This window comes from Rutidosis leptorrhynchoides, chromosome 11 (assembly GCF_046630445.1).
Source record: "Rutidosis leptorrhynchoides isolate AG116_Rl617_1_P2 chromosome 11, CSIRO_AGI_Rlap_v1, whole genome shotgun sequence".
Taxonomy (NCBI): domain Eukaryota; kingdom Viridiplantae; phylum Streptophyta; class Magnoliopsida; order Asterales; family Asteraceae; genus Rutidosis; species Rutidosis leptorrhynchoides.
Genome location: NC_092343.1, coordinates 12,105,409 through 12,119,320, shown reverse-complemented (window position 1 = coordinate 12,119,320; position 13,912 = coordinate 12,105,409).

The window sequence follows — 13,912 nt, the reverse complement described above, 5'->3', positions numbered from 1 at the left end:
TGTATGCTGCTCCAATTTAATTAATCTTGGTTGATCATGTAATAAAGTATGTCGTAGGGCCTTTTGTACTACTTAGTTTGTGTGTTTGTAGTAGGTCATTATGGTTAATGAAATGGTATTTTAATTTTAGCCTATCTGTTTTATTGGTCATTTTAATTTCAGTACAAGTTCAAGGACGACTGGAGTAATTTGGTCAATAACTTTTATAAACTTACACTTAAGCAGTAACAAATAAAAAAAACTCAAATTTAATTGAGTACCAAAAACTTTTATAGATGGACATATACATTAACAGAAGTTAAACAAATAAAAAAACTCAAACAGCAGCAACAAAACAATATTAATCATACCATACGCAAAGACGCAAATCAAACCTTGCGACTGGACGCAAGACGCAAATTTTAAGGCTCTGGCGTTCTTGCGTCTTTGCGTCTTGCGTTTGTTATTATTAGGTTATAAACCTGATAATAACATTCACTTGACACACACACACTTACCCAGACGCAGAGAAGCAAATTACGTGAAACCTATCCAAACGCAAATACGCAAACCTCCATCATCTCCTCTCTCGTTCGAACAGTAGATCGTAACCACCATCACCACCTGCACTACCACCAGTTCATCCATCGTATTCACCACAACCACCACGTACCAGCGCCTACGTCACCAACTACGTCACCATCGTCTTCGTCTGCTTCATTTTAACTACGAAAGAAATCAAGAAATCAACCTAATAACAATGGCAAATCCTCAGGTTAGTTCTTCTTTCACTATATATGTTAGTTATATGGGAGTTGTATATCAATTTCATATGTTCATATATAAATGTGAAAATGTGCACACCAACTGTTCGATGAAATGTCTCTATGATAATCATCATTATTTAACCGTATTCTTGCTTTTTTTTAATAATGGGGTATATTATCTCATGTTTTATATAGTTTTTTGGTGAAACGACAATTTGTTGCTGGTCAAAATAACTTGACTGTCCAGGACGCAAGGGTCATTTTGCGTCCTTGCGTTCCGGTTTATATATGGTCGCAAGACCAAATTTGCGATCTTGCGTACCTGTAGTTTAGGACGCAAGACCGATCTTGCGTATTTGCGTATATTATGTTGATGTTGTTATTGTTAATTTTACAGGGGTGGGTTGAAGGTAAACTGACGATGAAGAATAAAATAACTATTATAGGTGATGTGAAGAAAGTAATGACCGAAAATCAAATAAAAATATTTAAAGAAACATGTTTTGGTGTATGGTTAGATCTTGAATACATGGGAAACGATCCCGGACTTGTACATGCAATGCTCCAACGTAAAACTCTACGGCCGGAAAGAATTGATGATGATAAGTACCCAGAGGAGCAAGATGACTTATGGTTTAGATTCAAGCCTAATTTTTCTATTAGATTTGGTCGCCATGAATTTTATCTAGCAACGGGGTTTTTGTTTGGTACCCGTACGGACATGGCACATTACATCCCTAAAAATTATGAAAAGGAGACGGCTCCAATTAGACAACGTGTATTTCCGTCCATTAAAGAGAGCACAAACATTTTGATTGGTGATATTGAAAAGAAGCTACTAAAAAGTAGTCGGGTTGGTGTTTCGGACGATGATGTGGTTCGACTAGCAATCATATTAGTTGTAGAGAGAGCTTTTATGGGTAAACAATCTGCCCATGTGGTGAACAAGAAGTTCTTATATTTAGTTGAAGATTTTTCAAGTGTTAATAAGTACCCATGGGGGTCTCGTATATGGGAACCGACTTACGAAGTGGTTAGTGAAGGGTTTGGTGTTCGAGAAAGCCAATTAGATAGCGGCAAGGCGTACACTTTGGCGGGATTTATGTGGGCATTTAAGGTAACTACATGTTTGATTTCAAATACTTTTATTATTTAAAGATAATATATATATTGATATTGTTAAAACAAATGATTGGTAGATTTGGATCCTCGAGGCTTACCGTCGTACCATTAAATCCTTTGCTACAAAAACGGACAAGAATGGAGTACCGAGGGCTCTTTTTTGGAAGTGTACAACAGCGGAGACTTTTGGAATCTCTGATTACATTAAACACTTAGATATTCAGGTCAGTTGCATTTAATATTTGGAATTACCCTTGATTGGTAATTGACTGTTGAAATAGAGAGGAAATGGCAAGGACGCAAGACCATTCCTGCGTCCTTGTGTCTTTCTTAAGCTTGGACGCAAGGTTGTATTTGCGGCTTTGCGTACGTGCTACATTGGAGATGCAAAGCTTTGTTTGCGTCCTTGCGTCTGTTTGACCAGAAAAGTTCCAAGTATTTTTTGTTATCTTGGTGTATAAAGTCGTGTTTGATTATGCAGGATGATTGTCCCAAGAACAAGAAACCTCTATGTGGTCTCTTCCCCACTGATACAGAGAAGGAGTGTCAATGGTGGATTGATAGTGACGCGTTATTTCTTGGAACTTTAGTTGAACAGGAGATCCAGCAAGAAGAAACCCCAATAATTCCAGAAATTGTAGAGCAGACACAGACACAGACACCAACACATCAAAATACCGAGGTACAAGAATTACATCGTGTGGTAGCGTTGTTGACCGAGCGGGTAGACAAAAGTGAAAAAGAATTTAAAGAGCGGTTGGACAAAGTTGAAAATGAATTAAGTGAATGTAAAAGGAAATTGTCGGAATACGAAGAAAACCCTTTTCCAGAGCAAGAGTATCCGGTATATTAAAATTTATTAATTATTTTTATTTTTTGCATTTGAATATTTGTTCTCATCTGAATTTATATAATTTATGTTATTTATTTGTTATTTGCTTAGGACGATACGTATTATGAGAAATCTTTCTCTGACAATGAGATTGTCAACCCTTCTCCGATGCAAATACGACGTGGAATTAGAGAAAGACGGCCCACGAGTGCATTAAGGTCCCCGTTTACTTCACCTGGATATAGAAAACCAATTGAGAAGGTAAATTGTTGCATTATAATATTATAATTGTGTTTTTTTTATAAAAAAAATCATAAATATTTGTTGTTCTTGCTTCACTGATGTGGACGCAAGGTTAATCTTGCGTCCTTGCGCTTAGTGGACGCAAAGTTAGTCTTGCGTCCTTGCGCTATATGGACGCAAGGTTATTATTGCGTCCGTGCGTCTGTGTTTTTTACTAACCAGATTTCCTGTTTTGCACAGTTGTCCAGACATGTCATTGAGAAAGTGGAAAACATGAATGTGGTCAACCTAGATACAGATGAGCAATTTGTTGATGAGCAAATGGTTGATCAGAAAGCTGTTGATGGACAACCTGATGCTATGGTAGTTGATATCGTTGCACCTGTTGAAACAGAAGGACCAAAGAATGTAAGTGGTAAGGATGTAAAGGTGTGTTTTAAGAGAAAAAGGAAGGAAAAGGACTGGGCTACTGAAGAAGAAATCTGGGCCATGATTAACAGACTTATCAATGATCAAGGTTATCTTAAACCACCACCCACTGGAGCATGGAGAGATCAGAGAAAGCATGCACCCCCTGCAAAAGATCCCACGACAATTATACAGAGCAAGTAAGAGACCCGTTGCATGTTCATCTTTTAAAGTGATCAGTTCATTTACCTTAGTACGAAGTTTTGGATTCGCTTGCTGGGGTTAGGAAAGGCAGGATATTTGGAGAACTTGGTGAGTGATCTCCTTAATGTTTTGTTTATGACATGATTTAATTTGTACCCAAATATCCTAACATGTCTTCTTAATTTGTAGCACATTGATGGCTGGGTTACATTTCTTTTAAGATATCGTCAGAGATTTCTCCCCAGAGCAAGCCAGATGTTTAACACTCCTGAGTTTCCACATGAGGTGGTTAAAGCAAGTTCTCGATGGACAATTATGCCATCTGGATTCCTGGCTCAGCTTGCAAACTTTAAAGAATTTTGGGGATTAAGTCAGAAGGAGAAGGAGGAGAGGTTGAAGCAAAAGGAGGAGAAGCTGAAGCAGGCCAAGGCCAAAGATCCTAATTTCAAAGATAATGAAGGAATCACTGTCTTTAGGGAACCAAATTACACGTATATAATTGCTCTTGGGGATGGTAGTGATAAAATGTATCCAGCTTGGTCTTCATGTGATCAGGTAAACATTCTAATTATCAATCTAGTGTTGTTTATAATTAGTAAGCAAAATGGTAGTGATGTTTTTTGTAAACTGGAACAGGCGCAAGGTACATATTGCGACCTTGCGTTTGCAAATGTATTTGGACGCAAGGTTAGTCTTGCGACCTTGCGTCTCGTAATGTTCTTGGACGCAAGGTAAGTCTTGCGACCTTGCGTCTTCGTGTAATTAGGACGCAAGGTTCTTTTTGCTTCCTTGCGTATGGATGGTTTTCTGAATAAACATTCTCTTCTGTTTCAGATCTTGATCCCAGTACACTTTAGACAACCAGAACATTTCTTGCTGCTATCATTAAAGTTAGATGAAATGAAAGTTTATGTGTACGACAGTTTACCCGGTCTTGCAAGTGAACATCTACAACATGTTGTCACAATGTTGTGTGAAAACTTGCCCGTCTACTTGCACGCGATTGACTACTATAACAAGACGCCATAATCACAGCTTGAAGATTACTACCAAAACAATGAGAGTATAGAGTTGATGATTGAAACTGGGCGTAATGTGCCAGTGCAGGCAGGTGAAACCAGTGACTGTGGTGTTTGGGTGTGCATCCATATGGAGAGACTGGTGTTTGCACAGGAGGGGCTTGATGACATTGGAGATCCAAAAAAGGCTGCACAGGAATATAGGAACAGAATGGCAAGGACTTTCTTCCGTGCACGTTTTGATACACTACCGCCACCACCAGAGGAAAAAGATGCGACAAAGGATGCTAAAAAGGCTGCACAGGTTGTATGATTGTACCCTTGTTGATATGTATATGTGTTGTTGAACTTGTTGTTTTATGAAATTCTGCACAGGTTGTAATTATATGATACAAGTATTTACTTGTAGGTTGGAAAGAATAGACTGTAAGAGTAGCAGAGTAGCAGGGTTATGGAAGAAAGATGGACTATCTTGCGACCTTGCGTATGTGTTGATCAGGTCGCAAGGTCAATCTTGCAATCTTGCGTATGGGTTAATGAAGTCGCAAGGTCTATCTTGCGACCTTGCGTACGTGTTAATGAAGTCGCAAGGTCTATCTTGCGACCTTGCGTACGTGTTAATGAAGTCGCAAGGTCTATCTTGCGACCTTGCGTATCTGTACATGGTTGGACTCAAGGTTTAATGATAGCATAGATAAACCAAAATATAGATTATCACACATAACATAGATAAACTTCGAGAATTTATTACAACCATCGATATGACATAAAAAAAATACAATAGTAAAAGAAAATAAACAGAAACTTGGAGATTGGTTTACTAATTATCGCTTGCTAGATTGCACGTTGCATAAAACTGAGACTGATAAGCATGAAACGCTTCTTTGTTAGTGAGTTTCTCCTTACCCTTTATCGACTTTGAAGTTGAGGCCGATGTTTTTACTACCCTTTTCGTGGTTGGTTCACCAGTTCGATCAACTGAAGATTTGCACGTATTCCTACCATGACCTGGTTCTTTGCAACGAGTACATGTTCTTACTGTTTTGTCAGTGTCTTCACCCGTTAACGGATGACGTTTTGTTGATTTTGGGTGTCCGGGATCTCTTTTCGACTTAATGGGAGGGTTTACAATTGGTAGGACGTTGGGCCCCGGATCCGACCATTCAGACCGATGGGGCAAAGGAAGGATGTGTTCCATATACGTACTTATATAAGTTTCTGTCGTGAACCAATGAGATACAAATTGAGTAACATCAGCTACTCCAAACAGTCGTGCTGCTGTAATAACATGTCCGCAAGGTATGCCTGATCCCTGCCACTGCCCACATGAACAAACTTTATCTGCTAGATTAACAAGGCCATTTTTTCGTCCATCGCGCACTTCTACTAGATTGTTTGTCGATGGAATTGCTTGCCATCTTCTTGACTTTTTTATCCTCTTAGCTAGTTTATATTCAGCATATGGAGTAACAGTTGAAGTAAGACTAACCGATTGGTTGCGATGTTTGAAATACCAATCTTGTACCGAAGCGCGAAAAAATTCCAATAACATGCAAACAGGTAGTTTTCGAGCATGTACGAATAGTGAATTAATAGACTCTACACTGTTGCTAGTAAGGTATGAATACCTAACATGTTCCGCTCTACTTCTAGACCATTTGTGGAACCCGACATCACTTAAAATTTTGTAAGACGCTTTCAATCTTCTTCTAAATACATTAAGATGATCCTCAAAATTCGACGCACGATAAGCTTTGACCATTTTCCAATAATGCCATTAAAAATATTTAAATTTGTTGGATTTACTTTTAATGCTTGCAAACAAATGACGAGCGCAGAAACAGTGAAACGCTTCGGGGAACACGGTTGAAACACCATGTGCTATTGGAAAACCTCGATCTGAAATAAAAGTAAGCTCTGACATACGATCACCCATTCCCCAAGTCATCAAATGGTCTCGTAGGTTGCCCAAAAACCAATCCAAAGACTCGTTTGTCTCGCCGCCAGCAATTCCATAAGCCAATGGCAAAATTCCATTATTTCCATTCATCGCAACAGCAACTAAATTTGTACCCAAATATCCTGCCTTCAAATGCACTCCATCGAAGATGATTATCAAGCGACAATGTTGAACAAATGATTAAATCTGCAGGAATGAACAATGTTAAAACAAATATGTTTTTAATTTTTTCATCGATACGCAAGGAACGTAAACATTAAAATTTTTATTAAATGGTAATTGTGATACTTACAACTACGCCAAGGGAATAATAACACATCAGAAATCTATTTTCTTTGTCTGTAATCAAATTCGTTACGCTTCCGGGGTTGTGAATCTTAATGTTATGTAGGTAAATTGGAAGCATTTGGTACAACTCTTCACTACTCCCACGAAGCATCTGTAATGTATGACATTTGGCCCTACATGCTTGATTGTAAGATATGCTGACACCAAATCAGCTGCCTATATCCGCACGTATAGCGTTTGCTTTATATTCCCGGTTTGCAGATTTGAATGAATCCACAAGCATACTACCCAACACCTTTTTGGTTGCATGTTTATTGTTTCCCATAATTAGTGTGCGTGAGCATGTGTGTTCGTCATGCAGTTTCTTTACCATAAAGTTTTCAGTGAATCGTATTCTTTAAGCACTACATTTCCACTCACAGTTTGGCAACACACATTTAGCGGTGTATCGAGATTTGTCTGACTTTACAGGCTTTATTTGGAAGTTTTCTTCAAGACATTTTGTAAACAGGGTGTTTATAAACTCTTCTTTGTTAAAGAAAGTTTGACGGACTTTAATTAAATCTGACACCCTATACGTGGTTGGTATTTCAGTCGTCTGTCCGCGCTCTTCCTCATGCTGACTCAAAAGAGTTGGCATATTCCAGAACGGATCTTGCTTTTCTTCTTCATATTGGAATTCTGCGTCTCGGTCTTTTCCTCCATCTGAATCACTATCTTCGACAAGAGGTACCTCAAACGGGTGGTCTAATTCTTTAATTTTACATACGTTTTCAAGACCATAGTTATGCAAATCAAACTCTTCTGTGTTTGAAAGTGGAAATTCAGGTTCTTCCACTTCCAAATTGTTACTTGCGAGGTTTTCTTCGGTATCATGTTGTAGTAAGAATTGTTGTGGTTGGTGTTTTGGTGGTTTTGGTGATTTTGGTTTTTTTGGTACCTCTTTTTCTTGGTTTTGTTGTAGTAGTGGCTGGTTTGTCGAGTATTTTGTTTCAAGATTTCGTTGTGGCTGATGCATTATTACTCTATCGACAATATAAATATCAATAGGACCATTTACAATTGCATATTGTAAAAACTCTTGAAAGTGTTCATCATCATCAGTAATATCAAAAACTTGATTATTAAAAATGTATCTCATTGAAACAGCTGCATGGGGTGGGAAGTCAATCTTTTTAAGAACATTTTTTTAACAATATTCTCCGATTCATTGGTTTTACGGGCGCAATTGGGAGTCTTAACCGAATTCTAAAACAATCTCGTGGCATATATATGGGTATGTTGTTAATGTACTCAAAAGAACCCCCACAACATATATTAACAACAAATTTATCATCATTAACACAATTCATAATGACAAAAATTAGTGAAAAATGGTTAAAATAGTACCTTAACGTGGGTATAAGCTCTGCATTGAAAACTTTTGAAATTTTTATGAGACTGTGATTTCAAAGTCTCAGGGTCAATCTATATATAGGGACAAAATATTATCCGTAAAAATCTAGGATATCTGACGAAATCTTATCCAAAAAATCGTATTTCTGATCAGATAAGGTCGCAAGTTCGCAAGATGCAAGGATGCAAGCTTGCGCCTTGCGAGGGCAACTCGCAAGTCACCTTGCGTCTTGCGATGGCAACCTGGCAATTTTATTTTTTTTTGGGCTCCAGCGCAAGAAACTTGCTGGGAATGGGCATTTTGGCTATAATCCCCTCTTTATTCTCTAGTACATTCAGTAAACTTCTAACAATCGTATCAATGTCACATAATCAAAACTTTATTTCACTAACCATTTGCTAAATAATCTCACAAACATACCCAATGGCAGAATCAAAAAATTTTTTTACCTTTGGGAATTTTTTTTAAAAACGTTCACATTCAATGAAACTCTTTTGGGGCAAAATATATGGGCTTTTGAACATAATATGGATGCTTTTTGACAAAATATGAATGCTTTAGGGGGAAAATATGGAGACTTTGGAGGGAAAATATTGAGGCTTTGAGGAAAAAATATGAAAATCTAAAATTTTAGATCCGAAGTCTTCAAATCTACTAGGGGCGGGCGCCCCACCACGCCCCACTTTGTTTTCTCCCCTGAACATACCCCACAAAATATAGACATAAATACGCTCCTCGTCCCCGTGGTTTACCCCAAAATACATTCCTCGTCCTTATCCCATTTTTTTTGCTTTCCTCGTATCTGTTGTATTTCCCGTATACATCCCTCGTCCTTCCGTCCATAAAACGTTATTTTTTGTCGTTACCTTATATCACATGCATAACATGTGGGGGGTAATTACGTCTTTTAATTAGTAATTTGGTGTTTATGAACCACGAGGACGAGCAAAACTTTTATTATGGCCATATGTTTCACATTTGATTAACATAGAAATGAGCATTTAAACCTACAATTGATCTTTATTTCTCTTGTGCTTTCGACTCATTAAGATTCTTTTTCCTTATGTAACCAACATCACTGTCAAATTGATCAATATCAAACTATTCTAACTCCACAAACTCATCATCTTTGGTTATTTCATATGATTTTTGGCTTGCATTAGCCATGAATTCACAGTCCTTATCAACACTAAAATGAAACTCTTGTTAGGAAGAGAGGATCGACTGGACGTTGGGAGATACAAATTTGAGAGAAAATAACTCTATTACTCACAAGAATAAATTACACGAGTATTTACAAAACTAAAAAAAACTCTCAAACTCACACACACTATCTAGGTTGTGATTACACTTCTCTGAGTGATTTTTGGGATGATTTACAATGTGTGACGATCGCTCCAAATCCACTTTGGACGAATACATCATTCATTGATTTCATAGTGAGGTTTTGACCTCAATATGATACGTTTTGTAACATTGCATTATTTTAAAAAGGCACACCATAAATGAATATATAAATCCAAGGTTTTCGACGTCTGATGATTTCTACGTATAGACAATTACCGTATATAATAGTTTACAATACTACATCCGTTGACAATGCAGTCAAAATAAGATACACGGTGATGATTTTGTGAATGCAAAGTTTTCTTGAATAAAGCATGTATGACTCCATGCACATAGCTTGTATAACGTATAAGCGAACAGCGGAAGACTTCTAGAAACCTGAGAATAAACATGCTTAAAAGTGTCAACACAAAGGTTGGTGAGTTCATAGTTTTAATGTTGCACATAAATCGTATGTAAAGGTGGATCACAAGATTTCAGTTGTTTCTTCCAGAAACGTTTATCAAATGATTCTACGTAACAGAGCACCCTGGTAACTAAACTTAACGTATATATAATTTGTTCCCTTTGTATAATCATCTTAATAATACACGCAAACCAACGTGTACGCTTCTCAAATAGCATACGTCCGTTAAAAGGCTAGTGCTCTAGCTCGGACGGGGATATCAAGCCCTATGGATCCATATACTACTACTCGCGCCCACCAGTTCTTATAACCGGCAGTTACTAGTTACCAAAGCTAAGGGATTTTCGATTCAAACTAAGTGTATAATTTAGTATGTACTTGTATCCATTGCGTTTAAAATAAAGTGCATGTATTCTCAGCCCAAAAATATAGATTGCAAAAGCAATTAAAAAGGGAGCAAATGAAACTCACCTTAGCAGCACATAAAGTCGTTCACCGAAATGTGACCGAAACTTGGAATATCAAATAACCGTAGATCTCAACCTAGAGAACATATGTTGGTCAATAATTGTCTATCAAGCTAGGTCAGGTCATAGTGTATCACAATCCTAATGATCGAGATCGACATATAAAAGTTATCAAAAGTCATTTCAAAAAGTCAATCTGACTCAATACAATAGTTGAATGATCATGGCAATCGAAACATTTTAACATTTCACATAGTTTCCTAATTTTAGTAAAATTAAACTATAGTTTTTATAAGGCTTTAAAATATGATAAAACAATCAATTTTGACAATTGTTCAACAAAACGAGACGTGCCTTATATAAGAATTCAATTACTCCGCTGGTAATATTTAAAAATTCAATTTATCAATCTTATAAACAAGTTGTTTAAATATTAATTGCAGATTCAAAAGCAATTTCAATTAACGTTAATCATAATTCAGTTGATCACATCTTTTAATTCGTTCATCGAAATCATACAATATCTAAAAGAAAAATTATTGATTTTTCGCCAGCTTTCCAAAAACATGCACGTCATATACCTTTTATTAGTAATATATGTATTTAATTCGTGACTCATCATAAACTGTTTAACGAAAAAATTTAGCATACTAGCATGCATAAACATATATACTCGAGCATTAGACATGTATACAATATTAATATATAAAAGATAAGATATGAATGCTCACGTATCAATATTGTGATTCAATATTGCAGGAAAGTACGTAGACGCAACGGAGATGATAAACACTAGGTTAGACTTGAAAGTGACATGCTCATGACCTCGTCGTAGTATTTTATGTATAATACTAATTAATAATACTCCGAACTATAAGATTAATAATAATATTAATCTTAATAATAATAATAATAATAATAATAATAATAATAATAATAATAATAATAATAATAATAATAATAATAATAATAATAATAATAATATTAATAATAATAATAATAATAATAGTTATATAACAGAGGGAGTAAGAAATAGAATATGGGTGTGTGTGTATGTTGAGCAAACTGGCCAATTTATAGAATGTTTCTGAATCCTGACTGCCATGCGATCGCATGGGTTTTATGCCTATTTCTCATGCGATCGCATGATCCCAAAATCCAGCTCACAATTTTTTTTTGTTTTGTTTGTCGACATATTTTTATAATATATATATAATTTATATTATTTATATTAATTAATTATATATTATATTATATTCACGTGCGTAGTTGACTTTTAATTTTTGGTACGATGACTCGTACGTTTACGCTCGACTAATGTCTCAGTTCCGGTTTCTCAAATGCATTTTTGTATGCTTAGAAAACTTGTACTTTACGTTTCGTGATTCGTACCTTTTTCAAAATATAATATTAAATTATCAATAAAATATATTACTCAAAGTATAACTTATACATTTTAGTAATTTGATCATTTGCTTCTATAAATCAACTCCTCGTTGTTTATTAAAATATATTTAATAATATCGAAACGTTTTATATCTAATTCAATTCTATGCATTATCACATTGTAAAATATATATTTTCGTTTAGAAAAATATAAATTTGTATATAATATTTATTTATCAAACGGAACAATAAATGGGTGTTACTATTGTTTACAAAAATAATTTCGAACCTTAATATATATATATATATATATATAAATACTTTTTCTATACACGTTGCAAGTTATTTATATATCAAATACAGTTAAAAAGGAAAGATTTCTTAAATCAAGGTGGACCTCTCAACAAAGACTTATCACAATACTTACGGGATTTATAATTGTTGAAATATCTGCTAATCCAATTGTTGGTATTATCTTCTAATTCCGTAGATGAATATATTAAGCATATATTGAGACAAATACGTTTAATCTAACATATTATACATTTAATACTTTGTTAACGTTTTCAAGTTATAATATATATATCCATTTACATATTCGTTCGTGAATCGTCGAGCATAGTCAAAAGGGTAATTGAATGTATGAACATAGTTCCAAAATTTTCGAGACTCAACATTACAAACTTTGCTTATCGTGTCGAAATCATATAAAGATTAAAGTTTAAATTTGGTCGAAAATTTCCGGGTTGTCACAGTACCTACCCGTTAAAGAAATTTCGTCCCGAAATTTGAGTGAGGTTGTCATGGTTGACAGTTAGAACATTTTTCATGCCGAATATGTGTTGATAAGTAGAATTTTATTACCATTAGGTAATATGGATAAACAATTCGATTACTCGAGGCGTATGAAAGAAGTTATCGTAAAAGAGTGAAATGATGAAATTAAGGTTGGTCTTAACTCTTGATGTAGTCAAGGTTGATTTCTGGAATTCAAGGAAACTTTCATAATCTATATAAGATTTGATTCTCCGGAAATTAAGGAGATTAAGATTTTATTTGATTAAATGCGTAATCTGCCTCGATTGCTATGTCTGATATTTCATTATAAATTGTCCTCTTCCATTCCATTATTTTCACCATTCCTATAATCTCTTCCTTAATTCTTATTTCCAAAAGGTTGTGAAAATGCTAAATCCAGTTCTAATTCTTGATATTTTCTTGGCTATCGTATCCTTCATTCTTTTGTTTCATCTGCCACCGGAGGAATCTATTTTCTTCTACTATTACCTAGGTGTTATAGTGTTTTTCATTATTCCGTGTCTTTATATTGCTATACGCATTGATATACATGGTTTGTAATTTCGGTGTTGCTATCGAGCTTTATATTCCCCATTATATTTCGGAGCTTCATGCTTTCATTTTCTCTTCCCGACCTTAAGTCAAGCGGGTAATGGTCCAGAATTTGTAGATATGAATTTCAGAATGAACATAGTTAATGTTCTAAGAAGGAAATTGTAATGGCACGGTCTTGATTTGTCAAATTACCAGAATATTCAAAAAGACCGAATTATCAAGAAAATATTTTCTTGATATGTTTAGAGGTTAAATATAATGAAAGAGTTATGTAACATGGTTCATGATGAGGGTATGATCTGTGAACCTTTATCACGTTCCATTATAAACTCAGCATGACTTACTGTAATATAATCACGTTGATCAAGTGTCATTATATTATACTAACTCATGCTTCAGTTCCCAACACTACTTCAAACACATTCATATTTTAAACTCGAAGGTTTCAGAATTTAGAAACTAAAATAGTTTCTTTTATAATTTTACACAGATAGCGCCAAGAAGTAAATGATTTCGGATAACAATAGTTGTGAAGATATCTTCAGAAACATCGAAGATATTTATAATGAAAGATATGATGATATCTTAGAACATTTAAGATCAGAGGATGATGAAGAATATTGTCTTCAAGGGTTTTAGAGTAAGGAACAAGGTATTTGATAAGGATTTCAGCCGACACTGAATCATTTGGATTCTTTGAAGGCAGGTTTAGTATTTGTGATTTGTCCACAGCCT